Consider the following 13,403-nt stretch of genomic DNA (forward strand, 5'->3'; position numbering starts at 1 on the left):
GTTTGCTGCCTTCTAAGAAGGATAGGTCTTGGCAGTGGAAGGAGTGTGTTCTCCAGGCTCTGCCAAGGCTGTGGGTATAGAAGCCTAGAGGGGCTGAGCTGCCTTGCAGGAGAACGGGGGGTAGCAGGAGCCGGGGAGGGGGACGGAGGAGGAACTTGTGGTTCTTGTGAGGAGGACACTGTGAGCCATGCGGGCCCACCATACCCGGATCCTCTGTGCATGCCCCCTCTCCAACATCCTTCTGAACACATATATTTCAGTGCATCACTTCTGGAGCAGGCACCGTGACGCTGGCCCAGTATCCTGGGGGTGCAGAGGTTAACGTGCCTGGCAGAGTGTAATTGCCAAGTGGGTGATAGAACCTTTCCCATCTTCCTTGGCCCTCCTGCTCTCCCCCAACATGTTCACATCTACTTTTCTTTCTTTTTTTTTAAGTGTGTTTTTAGAGGGGACTCTTGAAAACCAGAAGCAGCCACACACTAAGGAATGTACTTATAATGGCAGGATTTCCAGCACGAGCTGGGCTTTGTGAGACGGAATCACTGTCCCTCCCATTCAGCCCAGATCACGTCCATGTACATACAGGATTCCTACTTCTGAGGGAAGGCCTACTGTCATATCAATTTTCTGCCCTGCTGCCAGTGGAAAATACCGGAATTCCAGCTACAAGCATGCTGCCCGTGGGGAAAAAGGAATGGCTGTGTGCAGTTCCCTCTGAGCCCCAACGCTGACATGCAGCCCATGCTTGGTGTTAGGCAGCCGGCTGGGGCAGGCATGGGGGCCACCAGGCCCCCTCCCATCTCAGCACTCCTTGGGACCCAAGCTTTGCCTGCAGGTTTAGTTATGCAGCTTCTTTCCCCGCCCGACTTGTGGCTATTTAAAGGGGTAGGTGATAACTGTGCAGTGCAGCGGGAAGAGACAGGCCTTGGAGTCTGGGAAGACCTGGCTCAAGATCCTGGCCCCTGCAGCAAGTTCCTCCATGTCACTGAGCCTCACTTCCTTCCTCTGAAATGCAGCCATGCGGTTCTGACTGTGGATGGTCATGAGGATGAAGCAAAAGTTGCACAAAGTGCCCAGCCTGTGAATGTGTCCCGGGACCTCAACTATGTGCTGAATCAATTAGACGAAATTCCAAAAATCCCTTAGGTTATTTCATCAAGAGCTAAACTCAGGGAATCTAATCTGACATTCCTGGGACACTGGATGCTAGAGACATTAACTCCTTCATTCATCTGTGCAGCAAATATATATTGAATGCTGAGGGCATGTCAGACATTGAAATAAGAACATATAACAATAAAAGCTTTTCAAAAACCCCTCTGGTGTGCGGCTGGTGAGGCAGACAGCAGGCACCCCAAGGCAAAGTGACTAAGGAACCACAGAGGGGCCGCCAGGCCTCAGGGACAAAGGGAGACAAAGGGGGGGCTGGGGTCGGAGCCAGCCTTCTTGCTTTGCAGGCAAGGCTCAGCATGTCCCCCAGGGCTCTGCACATGCCCCTAGTGAGAGGATGTTGGTCCCAGCAGGAGTCACACACACAACACCTTGATTTATCCTAAAAGGCAAGGCTTTGGGGGCAGACTTGAATGTCAGTCCTGCTCTCCTGCTCTGATGGAAAAAGTCACTTTAGTGCTTGGGTTCTCAGTTTTCCCATCTATAAAACAGTGACAATTACATCATCCTATTTACTCTGCTCAGGAGAATCAAATGAGGCAATACGAGGAAATACCTTCAAGATGTAGCTTCTTATACCCACTGCCTATCATGTAGCATAACCACGTGTCAAAATGTTGTAGAATTTGAGAGAGGTTCGATTATTGGCGTATAGAAAGGCCAGGACTCAGGAATGATTTTGAGAAGGAAAAATGGTTTATTGACAGCCGGCTGGACTTGGGAGCTTTCTGTTTCAAACCCGAGATCTGAACAAGAATTTTGAGTTCCTTTTATACAGAGGAAGGGCTAAATTGTTCTTGTTTCAGTTCTCAATAGGTTTGAATTAGCATATCTGTCTTTCACACCCTAGGTAAGCTTTTAGCATGGACTTTATGCATTCTAGATAAGCTTTTAGCACAATTGGTTTGCATTTTCCCTGAATATTTAAAGTTTATAGATTTTGCATTGATAAACTGTTTCCTGGGACTGGAGTCGTTGCCATGGTCACCAAGGGCAGGGCTGCAGCCTCTCACCATCCCACACCCACAAGTCAGGACAGACAGCCTAGGCTAAGGTTATCTCCCAAGAGACAAAGAGCCTCCCACCCATAGCCCACATCAAAACTACAGTGGCAACCTCCTAAAATAATCTTTTACCATTTAAAAACAACAAAGTAATAATGAAACTCACAAACCTAGTAGCAACATGGAGCAATCTGACCTTTCAGCTTCTTTTGGTGAGGCAAGGATCCTAACAGGCAGATGGAGGGAGAGAAAAAAGGCAACGAATGTTGGGGCAGCTGTGACTTGAGGGTGGGAAAACATCTGCTTTATTTACACTTGCCCAGCCAGGGGATGCCTGCCTTAGAGCCATGGCTCTTGTGAGGCTCACACCAGTGGGAGCCCCAAATGCAGTGGCTGCAGAGGTGGCCCAGGGCGCAGGCTGCCTTCTGGAAGGGCGCAGCAGGGGCCTGGGCTGCAGATGGCAGACACATGACTGCATTCCCTGCCTCCCTGCCCCAGACTCTCCTCGCCTGCTGGGGCATTCAGTGGTCTCCTGCTCTCTGAATTCTCCCATCCAATCCTTTTGTCAGAAACTTTACCCAGAAAGCACTCTGCCACTGATGTAGAATGCCTTGGAGCAGAGGTTGCTAAGTAATGGCCTGTGGGCCAGATTTGGCTTATTGCCTGTTTTTGTATGGCCTATGTGCTAAGAATGGTTTGCACATTTTTAAATAGTTGAAAAAATACAAAAGAGTGGTATTTTGTGATGTGGAAATTATATGAAATTCATATTTTAGCATCCATACATAATTTGTTCATATGGTCTACATGGCTGCTTTTGGGCTATGAAGGCAAGGTTGAGTAGTCATGACAGAGACAGTAGGGCTTACAAAGCCTAAAATATTGATCATCTAGACCTTCGTGGAAAAAATTTGCTGACTCCTGCCTTAGGAATACCTTCTTTCTAGGAGCACTTGCATTTTAATTCACATTCATGCCTTAAGCAAAAGAGAAGTTCTAATGCTGGAATTTGAAGCAACTGTCTAGGCAGGTGGCTTTCTTGGGCTAAGAACTTTCCAGGGGGGAGTGTGGAGGGGGTGGGGGATCAGAGCCAGATAGCAAAAGGGGCAGCAGGCTGTAAAATAAAGACTAGAGCTGGGCATAGGAACCCTGGTTCCTAATTCTAGCTTCAAATGAGTAATAATTACGTGATCTTGAGCAAAAAGGTTTTCCACCTTCCCTCATCCACCAAAGATCCATCCCCCTGGCATCAGAGAGATAACAGCTGTGAAAATGCTTAGAATCCTACAAAGTGTCCCTAAAAGGCAAAGATTAGCCAGTTCTAGAGCATCCTGACAGTGTATTTCTTCCTTTCAAGGCAAGGGAAACACAGGTGTCTACAGATGGAGCAATTCTGTTCTCCAAACCCCAAGTCAAGATCCTTAGTTTGATAACAGGACTATCATGGACCTGTGGCTTTTGTGCAGTTGACAATCCAGCCATTCCCACGCCACTCTGAAAGTCTCTAACCCTCGTGTCATTTTGCTGAGACATAATCTGTGTTACTCATTGTCTGGACCGAACGTAGTGGGTGGCCAGCATCTGCACCCTAGGACAGCTTGCTGGTTTTCTCCTTGTTATAATGGAGGTAGTAACTAATACAGTGATTAAAAACTTCCTTTGTAAATAAATGCTCTATATTGATGAATGATGTGTGTGTACATTAAAGTATTTATTTGCAATCAGGAGATTGGCCTGTAGTGGCCCTTTCTAGAAATCATCCAACATGCCCTAGAAGTGACTTCCTTTCATGGCAGTCTGAGTTTCCCATTCTTAGAAACTGCGGACTCCTGCAGCACCACCGGAGGACCCAGCAAGTCACCTGAGGGGGCCTGAAGCCAGGAATGAGACGTCACTGGCATTTTATTCAGGCATGGAAGCTAGTAGCAGTCAGAACTGCAACCACACCCTGCAGCGGTCCCGAGGCATGCAACAGAAACATAATTTGCACTTGGTGTGTTTATTTCCGTTCCACTAACCACCATTAACAGAGCCTAACAGAGCATGTGTGCTCTTCAGAATGCAAACCCACACTGAGTCCATGCCAAAGACAGTTGCAACAAATTGCATCACCTGGATTTTTTGTTTGTTTTTAATAGCAAGCCTATGTTGGCAGTGCAAATTGGCCAATTCTGTGCTATTAAAAACCCTTCCTGCTCTTTTCCCATTTTGTTCCAGGGATACACCAGAGCTGCCCAGAAGGAAGGAATTCAATCAGCATTAAAAGAATGCACTGAAGTCGTTTCCTACACCCCAGGGGAGATGTGAGTGGGAGGGGAGGACCCAACAGGCTGAGGACAGAGCCCTTTTTATGCGTCTGCTCCCCCAGGCCAAATGCTGGGTCTGGCTGACAAATGTTAGTGGGAGGAAAGGATGGAGGAGGGTGGCTGGAGAGTGAGGAGAGGCTTGGGTGGCAGCGTGGGGGTGAGGAGTGGGCCGGCCACTTCCTGAGGATTCATCCGGGCCCAGTTTCCAGCTGCCACCCCAGTGCCCAACCTGTCCACTTGGCTCTGGGTGTGGCCCACTGAATGCAGGGCGGGTTCTGCCACTGGACAAATGGGTGCTAGGCTTTCTACTTTTCTTCTCTTCTGGAAGGCCTTGCAGTCTTGCTCAGGCAGCGGTGGGTGGCTGAGATTGTTATTCCTAATATTGATTTTTCTCACATACATATTGAGTTGTGGAAACAGCATTAGCTTATTTCCCCAAAGAGGTTGGGATCTGCCTTGGGAACAGTGAGAGATTGGGGGCAGAAAGGGCTGTGGGTGGGACTGGTCATCATTTTGCCCTTACTAGAACACCTATCCCTGGCCATAAACATTATCTAGCCCAGCTGTTCTCTTTGCTGGACCCTCCAATCAAATATCTGCCCTGCTGAGCTGAAGGTCATCTTATTTCTCTGATGTCTCTCCCTAGTCAGTCACAAAATGTTTTTCTCCTAGACCCCTCCTCTCTTCTGAAATGGGACGTGGCTCCCACTCTGGACTTGCCCAGGGTTTGGGCTGTGGTGACCTTGAAGTCCTGCATGCTGGTACCTCTATGTGACCACCCACTTCCCTGGGCTCATTTTGGAAGGTGACTTCACCACTGTCAGCCTACCTCCCAGTTATGAATAGCGCCAGATCTCAGGTCTACATTCAAGCTATTCATAAGAGGGGTCCTCTACAGGCCTCTGGGGGTGCTTCAGTGGCCCAAGTCCCTCTGAAAGCCCCAGGTGCCAAAGCACAGGGTCTCAAAGGGATGGTGGGAAAGCAGGCATGGGTATGGGATCAAGTCTACCCTACAAGAGGCTCCATGATATTTTATACCTGCTAAGGTATAACTCCCTAGGACATTGCTTGCATACACTAGAGGCTCAGTAATGTAGAAGGATGACCTGGATGTTCCAGGACCATCTGGGTTCTACAGAAATGATAGGTGTTTTTATGAATAAAATATTTCAAACCCATGGGACTCTGAATTTACATAGTTAATATAAACTGTGCATTTAGAGAGCTTTAAAAATTGAAAAAATTCTGAGAAAAGATAGGTTCCAGGCTGGCACTGTGGGAGGGTATTCAAACCAAATGGACACGTCCTGGCATCATAGTTTCCCTGGTTTCCAGTTCTGGCAATCTTGTTGGGCCTCATTCTCCCCTCCCCTGATCTGTAAAGGAGGGTAACTGCCCTATCTTACAGTATAGCGAGTCCAATATATGTGACATTTTTCTGAAATGAGGTAGTTAAGTGAGGCATTTAAGCTAGAGGACCAGAAGCCCCCCAGGTCTGAGGTCTCTGGAGGTAGGTGGAGAAGATTCTTTCCCTGCATTGGGCCTTATAGTCTGTGTTGTACTCTCAGGAGTCATCCCATTTGTGTAGTCTTTTCCGGTCAAAATAAAACGTTACTCAAGCAACAGAGATTTTTGCTCCATTTTTACCTGTATTTAAAAGCAACTCAAACTATGCAGCCCATGAAGTCCCTGAAAAACCTGACCTGACTGACCAGTCTGGCAGCAAAGAGATCATCATAGGTTTGGAAAAGTCTAGAAGTACATTTCTTCAGCTCTGGCTTCTGATCCCCGTGTAGATGAGAGTGGATGCAGATCTGGCAGAGAAGAGGACTGAGAACTCAGATATCTTTTGCCACCTTTCAATAACAGGGAGTAAACTAATCTAAGGATGACCTTTAGCCAAGAAGAGTTTCTCAAAATCCTGTGAAAGAAAGCATTACCCCTCCCCTTCCTGAAGCTGGCAGGTGATAGTTCTGAAGACCTCTAGTTTCTTCATGGAACCAAAGTCAAACAGGAAAGCCACAGAAAAATGAGACTTCCTAGAAATGTGCAGGTGGCAGATGTCCTGTTTTCAAATAGAATCTTACTTGGCACCCAAGAAATAGAATCTTAGCTTAATTCATTGTTTCACAAATAACATAGCATCTTTCACCAGATTCTGAGACAACTTGATGGAGCTGCCTGGTTTATGGACAGTCTGTCATAGTTGGGAAGTGCTGGTCAGCCCTTGGAGTACAGTGGTTTGGCAGGCTGGCAGCAAAGAGATAATCATAGAGTACCTGAAAACTGCAGGAGACAGTATTGTAAAAAAGGGGACCTGAAGTTTCAGGACTTTTGACTGTATTATCTCAGTTAGAACGTGAGCTGGGCAAGGAGGCAGCATAGAGCAGGGGTGATGAACATGGGCACTAGAATCTCACTGAGCTGTGACCTTGGGCAGAATCAGTCATCTCTGAGATGGTTTTCTCATCTGCAAAAGACGGGGTACTACTTCCCTCAGAGTTTAAGGATTAAATGAGACCATATAAAACATTTAGTAGTTCTCAAAAAGTTATTTTTAGCTACTTAAAAGCATTTCTCTATCACTTGCTCATAGAACGTCTGTTACATAGTACTGCTAAAATTGACTGGCCAAACGAGGGCTCAGTTTTCTGTTTGGATCTGTAGAGTTAAACATTAATCTAAAGCAGTGGTTCTCAATAGGGGCAATTTCTCAGGAGGTACCTGAGAATTGTGGTGAGGTCCAAGTGTCAAAAAGCCAATGAATTGGAAGGCAGAGAACATCACAGTTTGGGGATTATGTTAGCTGGAGAGCTAACTCCCAGCAGGCCTGGAAAAAAGGCACTGTGTATTAGTAAAATCGATGAGCTCTGTTCTCCATTTTCTTTCCTAGACTTTCTGGGATAAGGTAAACTACTTATGAAGAATCAAGAGACTATGGTAGGTGGAGACCCACACAATAACCAAAAGAATATTGAATTCCCATCCTGGGAAGTCCTGCTACGTTCTCTAATAGAGCAGCAAGAATTCCCAAAATACATGGGCAGTGCCTAGCGAAGGAGGACAGACAATTACACTAGGTCCTTGATATTGGTGGTTGTACTTATGAACCTTTTCTTGTGAAATTGAAACAGCCTAGTATTATATATTGCCTAAGAGTTACCTCCTGAAAATCTCCTTGTTCAAATGTGGCTCTCTCAAAGCAACTCAGCATATAAATGCACTACCTCCCTCCCCTGCCCCTTAGTGTGGGACAAGACTACCGGGGATGAACCTCCCTGGTACCAAGTGATTATTACCAAGTGCCAATAGTGATGTATTTGGAAACAGACCTTGACCAAAAGGGGTAAATATTAAATATAAATGAGTTTTTATGGCTAAGAGATTTCAGAGTGAGTTGGGAGGTCATTCCAAAGGTTACACTTATGCATGTTTTAGCAGAATCTCAAGCAGTGCCTCAAGCAGTAGGGCTCCTGAGGGCTCTAGAGACATCTAGGCACCATAAACAGGGCAGGCAAGCTCAGGAATTCAGCATCCTGTCAATGGGCCTTATTTTGGAATATATGCTTCCCAATGTAACATTCATTTATAATTTCCCTACATAGGGCTCTTCTGCCCCTTTTATTTGAACCTATAATTAGCACTATATTCATTAAATAGCAGAAACTTAAATCTTTGGTCTGTTCATATGCCAGTTGAGCCCTGAATCTCAGCAGAGTTGTAACACCTACTCTTCAGTTCACTGGACTTGCCCAGGACAACTAACAAAATGATGATGATGGACAATGCCCATCCCCCAAAACAGAGTATCCACAACTGCAAGCAAAACAGTTCCATCCATCTGCCCCATGGAATCTAAGGCCCCTCCTGATCAGAAACAGAGTGGGAGCAGTATCCTAAACTCCTCAATATTGAGGAATGAACAAAAGGGGGGAATGCAACTATGGACTAAAGTAGACATTATTATTCTAGCAATGGAAGAACTTGTATGATTGATATAAAGGCAGTGGCTATCAGAGGTTTTGAGGGGAGGGAGAATAGGTATAACATAGGGCATTTTTGGGACATTGGAATTGCCCTGTATGACATTGCAATGATGGATACAGGCCATTAGACATTTTGCCAAAACCTATAAAATTGTGCTATAAAAGTAGAGCTATACAAACCATAATGTAGACTGTGGACCATAGTTAGTAGCAATACTTCAATATATGCTCATCAATTTCAACAAATGTAGCACACTAATGAAAGATGTTAATGGGGAAAGTGGGAAGAGAAGAAGGTAGGACATATGGGAATTCTTTATTTTTGATGTAACATTTTTGTAATCGAAAGCTTTTTTAAAAATAAAAATAAATTTTTAAAAATCAAGAGACTAAACATGAAGTAATGGGGAGTTTCTTTGATCCTGGGAAAAAAACCGGTTCCTGAGAAAGTCCACAAAGTTATTTGGCTGGGCCAATATCTGTTCTTGATATGGTCCCAAAGATGAATTAAAAACCAAGTGAAAATTCTGTTTAGACCACAGTTTGGCAGAGCAATTCAGTGCCTATGAATCTGCAAATGAATTTTGAAACAAGCATTGATGCCTTAACTTAGCTCAAGTCACTTATGGTCATGATAGTCTGAGAATATAAATTAACCCTATTATAATAGAAAGTGCTACTGAAATTTTTGGATTGACATGTGTGGGAGTTACAGAACCAGAGTTAAATGAAAAAACATTCATACCTTAGTTGTAAGCAAATAAAACATTTTCCATGGTATCTTTCTAAAAATGCTTTTATAATAGACGTGGAATTTTTTTTTTTTTTTTTTTTAACCTTAAGCCACTTAGTTAAAACTCTTAACCCTCAGCTTTTCCCTCTGTAAAATGGAGGGAAAAATGTACTCCATGGGGCTGTTGTAAAGATCAAATCAGGTTATTCCCCTGAGCTCACTTTATACTAACTAGGTCACACAACTGAAGGTAGTGTTATAAAACTCAAAGACTCTTTTTACTTTACACTGCTCTTCAATATTTTTCAGGTTCCTGCTGGATTTTAAAAAGAACCAGAGCATAAGAGGGATGCTACGTGGGAAAGCAAATTAGTTATTTTAAAGCATCTCTAGGTTGAGTTACTGGAGTTTCAGAGGCCTCAGAGGTAGTTATTTCTGTTTTACCGATAAAGGAAATAATACTCAGTACTTAAAGTACATAATCTACATAATATGGGGTTAGATGCCCTCTAATGAAGTTGGAAAACAAGGGACATAACTTGAAATGGAGGTGCAAAGCTGGAGAATAAGATGAAATTCTACAATTGCTATGCCTGGAAGCTCTGGAGGCCTAATCAGGAGAAGTTTAAAGGTATACACTGAATTCCCTTGAATGGTATACTTGGATTTAAAGACCTCTCTTTAAATTGATATAAGTGATTCCATCTTTTACGTAGCAGGATTATCTAAGGATACCCAAATGGCGGTGGAGACTGGAGGGATGGCGGAAGGACGCTATTCCTGGGAAAAAGATAAAAGATCACCTGAAAGGTTGAGGAAATGGAATAGAAACATCAAGAAAAGATGCTATTTTTATAATCCTTGACCACAAATACAATCTTTGACAGAAGGGTATAATTTTTCAGAAAGCACAAGGAACCACCTCCTTGGGAGGAGTAAACAATATTTGACCTTGACTCAAGCATTCTTACACAAACCCCCTTTTTTTTTAAAGGAGGTCCTGGGAAATGAACCGGGGACCTCATACATGGGAAGCATGTGCTCAACAACTGAGCTACACCCACTCCCACACAAGCTCCTAGTCATGAGAATAAGATCTCATTGGTTTTCATGGGGTTCAAGAAAAGCCACTGTAGCATAGGCCAGGAAATGCAGCCAGAAACTTTTGGAGTCTGCTTTCTCTACTTCACATGAGAAGGGGGTTATTGAAATATGAATGAGTAACCGTTGTTTTTACTGAAAAGACAAACTGAAAAGACAAACATAGGAAGATCTGGAGCTTCCAAAAAAGAAACATCCTAAGCAATACCACTGGCTTACTTAACTTAGTAAATGTGCAAAGTTTCCAAGAAACGTAAATTCAGTATTTCACAGAATAGTGAAGAAAAGCTGCTGCATAGTTAATCCAACCACGAGTCCACTCATAGGCCAACCTGGGTTTTATTAATGACAAAGATTTAAAAAAATTCTTTTAATTGAGGTAGTATAGACTGTTGAAGTATCTTTAAGAGCAATTTCAAGACACTGATAAAATTATTTTCACATACACAATTCTTAAAATTATTTCCAGTAAGTTCATGTTCTAGTCTTTACCAACAGAGAAGAAAATGAACTCAATTATTTTGGTAGTCTGTCTCGAAGTGTGGTTTTAAAAGGTCTTACTTTCAGAAAATTTTACTTCATGAACTATACTCAGTAACTTAATAATAGGCATGCAAATTTCATATTAATGCTATTATATATTTTTGTCACCTAGTAATGAACTCAACATTTTAAATATTAGTTAAAGCCACAAGTTTCCAACTATTCCCACAATCCTTTCTGAAACTTTTAGCTTTCCAGTTTTAAAGTACAACTTCTAGTTCCCAAACTCCAGCATTTTCTACCTATGATTCGGGTGGACTGTAACCCTTTCCCCATCCCCCCAATTCATCTCGTTATAATGCCTTGGTAATTTATGCGAATTGTGGTAACTGTCAAAAACTGCACTGTGCTTGCTTCTGATCTTGGGCAAATGTCGTAGAACAGATATGAGCTTTGGTGCTTTAAAATACATTACCTTAGGGAAGCGGACTTGGCCCAGTGGTTGGGGCATCCGTCTACCACATGGGAGGTCCGGGGTTCAAACCCCGGGCCTCCTTGACCTGTGTGGAGCTGCCTCAATGTTCAGTGCTGATGCGCGCAAGGAGTGCCGTGCCACACAGGGGTGTCCCCGGCGAAGGGAGCCCCAAGCGCAAGGAGTGCGCCTGTAAGGAGAGCCACCCAGTGCAGCCTGCCTAGGAATGGTGCCGTCCACACGGAGAGCTGACACAGCAAGATGATGCAACAAAAAGAAACACAGATTCCCGTGCCGCTGACAACAACAGAAGTGGACAAAGATGCAGCAAGCGGACACAGAGAACAGACAACCAGGGCGGGGGTAGGGGAGTGGGAAAGGGGAGAGAAATAAATAAATAAATCTTTAAAAAAAAAATACAATACCTTAAAACTTATTTTCCGGTTTAATTACTATAGTTCCAGGATCGTGTAAAAACCCTCAAATTTCCATTTCAAATACAGGCTATTTGGGACATTTTAATTTCCATCTGACTATCTCTGGAGCATAGGTCACCTTGCATTTTGGGGTTCTGTGCAGTCTTTGTGATGGTGTGACTAGCTTTTCTCATCTTGATGTTCAGTATTAATGTGTTTTAAATTATGTATAACATTGCTAGAGGCTTTGGGTAAACATGGAAATATTGCTGGTAGGCATTGAGGAGGAAAGGCTTATATAATTTTGACCTATTTACTATCCCTTCTTAAACAAGCGTCTTGTTACTAAGCTATTTCTTTTCAGTTTTTGTTGTATATTCAGATGAATATTATAGGCTACTCCTTAGGAACTTCATATTTAAAAGGGCATTTATGCACATGCTCTTAAAAAGATTGAAGGTTTATTATTTTAAATAAATTAAAGGGAACCAGGAAGATTATTTTCACCACTCATTTTAGGCATCAGGTTGTAAACACTCCCATTTTCCATGAGACTTATGAATAAGGGTCTATACCATCCTGAGAGCCTAGAAATATGTGGTTTCTCTTCACCTGTTTTTCCTTTACCCCCCCCCCCCACTGCAGTTTTTGCTGTGTCTATTCACTGTGTGATCTTCTGTATCTATTTCTCTTTTTGTCTTCTCTTCCCATTTTTTCTCCTCTAGGATTCACTGGGATTTGATCCTGGGGACCTCTGATGTGGAGAGAGGTTCCCTGTCACCTGTGCCACCTCATTTCCTGGTTTCTGCTGTGCTTCACCTTGACTCTTCCTTTTGTCTGTTGCATCATCATCTTGCTGCATGATTCATTTGTGTGGGCTCTCGGCTTGCCGCACAGCACTTGTCTCGCCGCACGGGTACTCACGCAGGTACTCGGCTCACCACACAGGCACGCTTTCTCTTTTCACCAGGAGGCTCCAGGGATCAAACCCAGGTTCTCCCATTTGGTAGGTGGAAACCCTATCACTTGAGCCACATCTGCTTCCCTCTTCAAGTGTTTTTATCTTTTGCCTTCCAACCCTTATCTCTGAGCAATGAACTTTACTCACTATTGAAAAATCTAGTCACATCCACCCTGCTGAAGTTCTCTCATACTGGTATACAAATGCTATCTTTTAAATTAAATGTAAAAGCAAAGAAACACTAATATATAGAGGCAGTATAGAAAACCCCTATGAGAGGTTATTTAACATTCTTTTACATTTTTAAATGATTTCAGTCAGCTGAAGAAACTTAACACAACGTAGGAATGTCAGTTTAAAAAGGATAGCTATGCAATCTTTTATTAAATACAATCTCATTAGGTTTGTCAACATCCCTATTTCGTCAGTGCTCCAACTGCCCACAATTATATTAATAACTAATTGCAAATGGTTAAGTTATGGAATAGTCCCAAGAGAATGTTACAGCCAAACATTAAACTATGAGTGGAAGTATTCCAATGTGGAAAAGGTGTTCACAAGGTATTAAGTGAAAAAGTAAGCAAGAAAATTATTTTTATAACCACTTTCTACTCCCATTATTTATAAAGTTTTGGAATGAAAAAAGTGGGGTGGCTAACAGATTTAGAACACCAGTACCTGGCTTTCTGCTAACATATTCACTGATGAAAATTTAATCTGCAAAAACAAGTATCTGTACCTATTTTCTAAATCTGATTATTCTAGCCTTCT

This window comes from Dasypus novemcinctus, chromosome 16 (genome assembly GCF_030445035.2).
Source record: "Dasypus novemcinctus isolate mDasNov1 chromosome 16, mDasNov1.1.hap2, whole genome shotgun sequence".
Lineage (NCBI taxonomy): Eukaryota > Metazoa > Chordata > Mammalia > Cingulata > Dasypodidae > Dasypus > Dasypus novemcinctus.